This window comes from Delphinus delphis, chromosome 7 (assembly GCF_949987515.2).
Source record: "Delphinus delphis chromosome 7, mDelDel1.2, whole genome shotgun sequence".
Taxonomy (NCBI): Eukaryota; Metazoa; Chordata; class Mammalia; order Artiodactyla; family Delphinidae; genus Delphinus; species Delphinus delphis.
In genome coordinates this window covers 103,342,192-103,350,242 of record NC_082689.1, presented here as the reverse complement: position 1 = coordinate 103,350,242, position 8,051 = coordinate 103,342,192, and positions in this window count along the sequence as shown.

The following is an 8,051-nucleotide window of genomic DNA, read 5'->3' as shown; positions in this document are numbered from 1 at the left end:
TTTATCCATCCATCCGATGATGGACACTTAGGTTGCTTCCGTGTCCTGGCTATTGTAAATAGAGCTGCAATGAACATTTTGGTACATGACTCTTTTTGAATTATGGTTTTCTCAGGGTATATGCCCAGTAGTGGGATTGCTGGGTCGTATGGTAGTTCTATTTGTAGTTTTTTAAGGAACCTCCATACTGTTCTCCATAGTGGCTGTATCGATTCACAATCCCACCAGCAGTGCAAGAGTGTTCCCTTTTCTCTGCACCCTCTCCAGCATTTATTGTTTCTAGATTTTTTGATGATGGCCATTCTGACTGGTATGAGATGATATCTCATTGTAGTTTTGATTTGCATTTCTCTAATGATTAATGATGTTGAGCATTCTTTCATGTGTTTGTTGGCAGTCTGTATATCTTCTTTGGAGAAATGTCTATTTAGGTCTTCTGCCCAAAGTCAGTCAGAAAGAGAAAAACAAATACCGTATGCTAACACATATATATGGAATCTAAGGAAAAAGAAATAATCATGAAGAACCTAGGGGTAAGAAGGAAATAAAGACACAGACCTACTAGAGAATGGACTTGAGGATATGGGGAAGGGGAAGGGGAAGCTGGGACAAAGTGAGAGAGTGGCATGGACATATATACACTACCAAACGTAAAATAGATAGCCAGTGGGAAGCAGCCGCATAGCACAGGGAGATCAGCTCGGTGCTTTGTGACCACCTAGAGGGGTGGGATAGGGAGGGTGGGAGGGAGGGAGACGCAAGAGGGAGGAGATATGGGAACATATGTATATGTATAACTGATTCACTTTGTTATACAGCAGAAACTAACACACCATTGTAAAGCAATTATACTCCAATAAAGATGTTAAAAAAAAAAAAAAAAAGAAGTGGTGGATTCCAAGGTCCAGCCCAGATCTGTGTGGCCACCTCCACTTCCCCCTTCCCCCTGCTGCACACAACAGAGGTGCCGCGCAGGGTGTGGTGAGACCATGCACACGTGGGGAAAGCTTCCCAGACGGCTGCTCCGGGCATGGGGATCTCCACCTGAAACTGAGAGGGCCTGGGAAGGGCTGGAACCATCAGGAGGGCTTCCCAGAGGTGGTGACCTCTGAGTCAGAGTTTGCCCTGTAAGTTTTTTTTTTTTTTTTTGCGGTACGCGGGCCTCTCACTTCTGTGACCCCTCCCGTTGTGGAGCACAGGCTCTGGACGCGCAGGCTCAGCGGCCATGGCTCATGGGCCCAGCCGCTCCGCGGCATGTGGGATCTTCCCGGACCGGGGCACGAACCCGTGTCCCCTGCATCGGCAGGCAGACTCTCAACCACCGCGCCACCAGGGAAGCCCTGTCCTGTCAGTTTTTGTCCTCCTCCTTATGGGGCTGGCAATGAGGCTGAGCAGGAAAGACTCACACATGAAAATTGGCTGGTTATTTATTCATTCTCCAAAGAGTTATTGATTGCTACCCTATCTATATGGAGCTCCATGCTGGGTCTGGGATTCAAGATGTCCTGAGATGCGTCCCAGTCCCACGGGAACTCTCAGTGGAGGGGAGGAGCCACACCAGGGCTCAGGGTTGGAAACTTGTCACCTGCAGCAGGAAGGAGTCTGCACCAAGGAGGGAGCCGCTGAGCCTAGGCTGGAGCCAGGAGACGAGACACAAAGAGGCGTGGAAGCTTCCCTCTCCTGGAACGCCACCTGCAGGTGGGGATCGGCAGGGACTTGACGTGCCATTCTCGTGGGAAGGGACCAGCATAGGCAAAGGCATGGGGGGGGGGGGCTTGCCTCTGGGAGGGGGGTCTCCTGGAGCCTCTGTGTGCTTGTGTGTGTGTGTGGTGTGTACGTAGGTTTATTGTGGCCGGGACATTTGTAGGTAGGATGTGGTGTGCCTGTAGGTGGGTGCTTGAGCATATCAGGGGTGACTGTGTCGGTTTTGGTGCTGTCTGTGGCCCAGAACACCCCATCACTTAGGCCTTTCTTACCCCACACTGGAAAGGTGGAATGATTTTACACCATTAGTTCACCCCCGTTGCCCTCAACACATTCAGTACATGTGGTGGCCGACTCTCCTTGAAATGTGTTTGGAGTTTGTTTTGGGGTGGGTCAGGGATGGGCTGGGGTCCTGGGCTGAGGGCTAGACTAGGGGGAAGTGAAGACCTGGAAGTTAGGAGGGTCCTGGGAGTGCCTAAAGGACCCAAATCAAGTTGCCTTGGAAACACAGATGCAGATGCCTGACATGTAGCAGCAGCATCTTAACATTTTGATTGATTTGATTGATACTTTGGAAAGCACACTGGTAGCTATTTGCTGTCTAATTTGTAGTGATGCTTGAGCCCCACAGTCCCCAGCAAGTTGAGATTACAGAGAGCTCCTTCCCATTTGATGTCTGTATGACCTTTGTCACTGAGTGGGTCAGCGATTACGCATCCAATTACCTGTAGGGGAGACTTAGGCTAAGATAAGTGAGGTGATTGGTCCAAGGCCACATAGCTGGTTAACTGTCCTGCTGGGAATGGCTTCCCAGTCAGATTCTCAGGGTTTTTGTTGGCTCAAAGTGTGGGGTGTAGATACGTAAACATGAGGGGGCTGGGAGAAAGCAGATAGATTCCTACCCCTTTTCTAGGCTACATGGAGCAGACCGCTCTCCAGCCTGTACCGTGGCTCTCTAATAACTCCTGTATGTATCAACTAAAGCATCTGTCCATCCACCCTCCATCCATCCACCCATCCATCCATCCATCCATCCATCCATCCATCCATCTATCTGTCCACCTATCCATCCATTGTCCATGAATTCAATGCATACCTGCACACCAGGCCCCGTGTAGGTGCTGGGAAGACAGTCTTCACACGAAGAACTCCCAGTCCGGTGACAGAGCTTCCAGAAACCCCCATCTGCCCCTTCCTCACTTTCTCCGAACAGGTCCTTACTGACAGAAATGGGGGGAGGGCTCTCACCTGTCAGTGACTTCATCCAGCAAGGAGCATGACAGTCTACTCCTAAGTGACCGGCATTTGAGAACAAGAAGCTCCCCACTGGTGAGGCTGAAACTGTGAGTCCACACTCAAGGTCCGTCTTATAAATATATGAGGTGGCCGGGATCTGGCCCCTCTCCTGAGGCAAAACCCAAGGCGCTTCCTGCCCCCTCTGCAGGACCGTGAGAGTCTGGGGCACTGCACGCTCCTTGCCTTGAGTTTGGTGGCGCCCTGTGCCCTGTGTGGGGTTTGTCTGAGCCCTTGCTTGGCCCATGGCCACAGGCTGCACCCTCCACTCGGCTGGCCACCTTGGCTGGGGTGTGCAGAGGGTACCCTGCACACGTGTCCCCGTATCTGGAGGGCCCTGCACAGCTCCTACACTGTCATCTGTGTTCGGAGGTCTGGCTGCAGAGGGAGAAACTTAGGCTTGTGTCTTACATCTACTAAGTTAGTAATTGGAGGGGAGGGCTTCTTGTGGAAATAAAGAAGGAGCAAGCCCACCACCTAGCCCGGTGCACTTGTGGCTGGAGGACAGGCAGAGGCGCTTTCACTACGGAGCTCCAGAACCCGAAGGCCACGAGGGTTTGTCTCTAAGATGTGTGTTCTGGGGAGCTGGCTAAGTAGCCCTCGCTGCCCACTGCCAGCTGCCCCCTTTCACATTGCTGGACTAACGGGGCTGCCAAGTTAGGGATCCCGTGGCCCCAGCCCTCAAACAGCAAGTAATTGTTTTCTCTGTGTGAGCTGACAATGATCTAGTGTTTGCGGGCAGCTGCTAGGGGCCAGGGGCCCAGCCAGTGTTTTCCTAATTAACTCCCCATTACTCCCATCCCAGGAGGATGGGGCAGACGAAGTTTGGACACCATCAAATGGCAGACATTACTCTCAAACTAAGTATCCATCGTTTATTGAGCATTTAGCGCCCGGTACCATGTTGTCCACTTTACACTGATGATCTCATTTTTTCCCTCGGAGGTAGGTGTGATGACGCTCACTTCTTCGACTTGGAATCTGAGGAACAGAAAGGTCAAGTAGCTTGCCCAGAGTCACACAGCTGGGTGGGGTGGAGCTGGCACTGGAATCCAGGTCTGACTTCAAGGCCTGTCCTCCTCCAAGGTATCACATGGCCCACCTGAGGGATGCTTCCGTCTTTGCCTTTCTCCCTGTCCCAACAATGACGACTATATAGCAATAAGTAGAATTTCCTAGGCTCTTGCTATGTGCCAAGCACCCTTCTAAGCATTTTAAATGTGTCATCTCATTAAATCCTCCCAACAACCCAATAATGAGGTGGTATTATCCCCATTTTATATATGAAGAAACTGAGGCACAGAAAGGGTAAGTAACTCTCCCAATGTCCCAGAGATCCAAAGTGGCAGACCCGCCACAAGCTAGTACCAGAGCCGGAGCTTGCCGTCTCAGGGATGGTTGAGATGCTCTAGGTGCTGAGCTGGACCACGTGCCAGAGGTGGGGAAGATGCCACCAATCCCACAAGCCCTGGCCCAGGCCTGGAGCCCCAGGCTTCCCAGGCAGGTACCCAGGCTGGTAGATATCCCACCCATTCTCAGACCGGTGCCTTGCAGGGTGGCCCCTTCCATGGTCGCTGCCATGCTCAGCAGAAGCCGTCATCTTCGTGGAAACCTGCCAGGGGTACAATGAAGGCATTCAGGGGCTGTTATTTATTTATTTCTCGATAAAGAAACTTCATGAATAGATGGGTATTTATTCACCTAATTCACTTTTGCAAATGCAGTGTCCTTCAAAGGATGATTTGTTTGCCCATCGGGGCTGAGGCGGGAGGTTAAAAATAGCTCCAGGCAGTACCGTATTTCTCAGTAAATCAGTGTTGATAATGTAATAATAAAATTAGTCTTACATCAGGTACCAGATATGGCTCCTCTGACATGCAAATCGAATTCAGCTTCCTACCCAATGTGGGCTGTGTGTGAGGCTACAGGTTCACCAGCCTCTGTCTTCGGGGCACTAAATTTAGAGCCTTTCTTAACGTGGGTCAGTATGAAATTGCCTAAAATGCCTGTCTCACTAACGTGGTCGTTTGTAATATTCACCAAGTTTAGAATGTAGACAGCTGGTCTTCCTTTCCCTTCAGAGCTGCCACATACAATAGGATGGAAAAGACGACCAGGTACACACTTGTCCAATTTGGGAAGATGGCTTCAAATTGCTTTGAGCTTCAGGGCAAAGGGACTGTCTCCCCCAGAGCACATTTCATTTCCTCTCAGTAAAAGTTTCACGGCCACCTACTATGCACCAGGTCCTGTAGCAGCTGCTGGGATAACAGAGATAACCTAGGTGCTCTCCTGAAGACACTCATTCATGGTCTGGTGGAGGGACAGGATGGACACATCAAGGGGCATCATGGTATAAGGACGATGAGAGAAGCACATATAAAATCTAGGGGAGCATGGCAGCAGGGAGGGCTGCCATCATCTGTGAAGGAAAGACCACATGATCCAGGAAGGCTTGCCCTCTAAAAAGACATCTACATTGGGTTTACAGGATGAATAGCAGTTCTCCAGACAGTTGGGTAGGAATTGGCGGCCCTTGAGAGGACATTCCGGGCAGAGGAAATGGTACAAAGGTGTGGATGCATGAGACTGGGTACTGTCTAGAGCAATTAAAATGGGTTCATTGTAGCCCAAGACTAGCCAGAAGGAGGCTCGACAGTTTAGCAGGGGCCGTGTGGCCTCGTGTGACATGAGAGATGAGATGTTTGTCTGAGGGTTGGAAGCAGGGAGAGGTGGGGTCAGATGTCCATGTTGAAAGACACAGTGTAGAGGGTGGGTGGATGGAGGAGGGCGCGATGGTTCCCTTTCCCCCTGAGGAGTGAGCACCCCGTTTTCTATAGGGCAAATGGAGTACTCTCTGAATGATGCCGGACACAGGGGCTGAGGAACAAACAGGAACTGAAGAACACTGAGAGAACAGAAGAGGAAGGGCCGCCCCAGGAGGAGCTGAGGGGCAAGTGAGAGCTTCTGCCCTGGGAACCTCACAGCTCACCTCCCCTCAAGTATTCAAAAAGCCCCTCTAATTGTCTGACATGTGAAATTTACAAGCCATTCCCATATGGACCATGTAATTTGACCCAGACCATAACCCTCTGAGACTGGCAGGGTAGGCACCATGATTCCCACTTGACAGATGAGAAAACTGAGGCTCAGAGAAGTGAAATGACCTGCCTAAGGCAGAAATGGGACTCCTGATCAAGTCTCTTAATTACTAGTCTGGGCTTTCGGGGGGCATAATTCTCATGTCAATGAGTTGGGCACCTTTGATGATTCTCTTTCTGTAGGTGGGGGACAGGAGACAGAGGGTTAGAGGACCTTGCTCAAGATCATGTAGGTGACCCGAGGCCCAAATTTAGATTCTGTTCTCCTGGGCTTCATTCATTCATTCATTCTGTTATCATTGTCATCCCCATCTGTGGTCCCCTGTCCTCATTTACTGCTCCGGGGATCACTGGTCTCCCTGACATTGTGTAGTTCGCCAAGCATTCTCCTGTTCGTGACCTTTGCCCTTGTTGCCCCTCTGTCTGGACTGTGTTTTCCCTGGGTATTATCACAGCTCCCTCCCTTACTTTGTTGCGGTCTCCACTGAAATGTCACCTCCTTAGAGAGGCCTTCCTTGACCTCCCCACCTACCAGAGCTCATCCCACGACTCCACCCACTCTCTGGCTTTAGTTTTCTTTATAGCACTTGCCCCTTCACTGCTGTTTCTTCACTTGTTTATGGCCGCCTCCCTCACTAAAAGGTAAGTTCCAGGAGGGCAGAGACTTTGTGTGCTTCTGCTTTTCATTTGCTGTCTTGTTGCAAGGAGGCGCTTGATGAATGTTTGCTGTGTGGCCCCATTGCAAGGCACTGTCCTTGGATCCAAGGTGAGCCCTGCCCGTGGGAGCTAGTGCACAATGTGCTGGGAGACAGGTTTTCAGGCCCTCACCACGAGCCAGTGTGACAAAGGCTGTGTCGACATGTGCTTCCCTCATACATCAGGAACCGTCTGGGGCTCCTTTCACTACCGCAGTAGCTGGGATGATGGAAGGGAAGTGTGTGGAGAAAGTGGGCCTGTGGCGGGCTGACTTGCACACGCTGAGAAGTATTTCAGGACGAATGTAGAGAGGACGTCAGATTGCACCTAAAATGGCCCAGAAGATCAATGTCCATTATCAACACTCTGGTATCTGGTCATGTCCACAGCTCTGGGTCTCAGTGTACCAAGCAACAATGTGGGTGGAACTTCCTGCTTTTACTTAGCTCACCAAGCTTGACATTTCTGTCACTCCTTCCAGGGGAAGTCAGCTGGAATTCCCATTTCTTTCTTTTCTCTGTATCTTTATCACCTACTGAACATTCAGCTCGATGCTAGAATGGGAGATGCTGGAAACCTCCCCCTCCCCCCTCTGCCCAGAGTGGTTGGGGCCTGAGGCTCGAGGTCTACTTGTACTCCGGCCCCGGAGAATCTCAGTGAAGGGACAAAGGAACCAGCCCTGGAGCAGGCAGATCTGGAGCCCGGTGAGCTCCAGCAAATGTAGTTAGATGATGGGTACATTTTATCCTATAATAAGAGGGCTATTAAGAAAAACACAGAATTGCTTAGGGGAAAGTTAAGGGGGAAAAGGAAGGTGGTAGAACCGTCCAAACTCCATCAGTGCCTAAGAAGAACCAGTTTCAATGACGCACTCTTCCAGGTATTAGGATGTTGGGGATGGGACGTCAGCCTCTCCACAGTGCACACACATGCCCTTCCCTGGTGCTGGAAACCTCCGTTCCCAGCACCCTGTCCAGCTCCCCTCAGCTGTTCAACCGCCACATCAATGTCAACAAGTTTGAAACAAACTCCTGAATATCCCCACCCAGAGTAGAGAACCAGCTGGTAGACACCAGGAAGGACATATCAGTGGGTTAAGATATTTGCATATTTTATTTAAATATTTAAATATTTCCCTACTGGTTCATGAATAGCCACTGGCCTGAGCCACCCCAGCTGCTCTGGCCTCTCGCCCTGGACCCCTGGACCTCTCCATGCTGCAGCAACTGAAGGGTTAACCACTGGCACAGTTGGGGT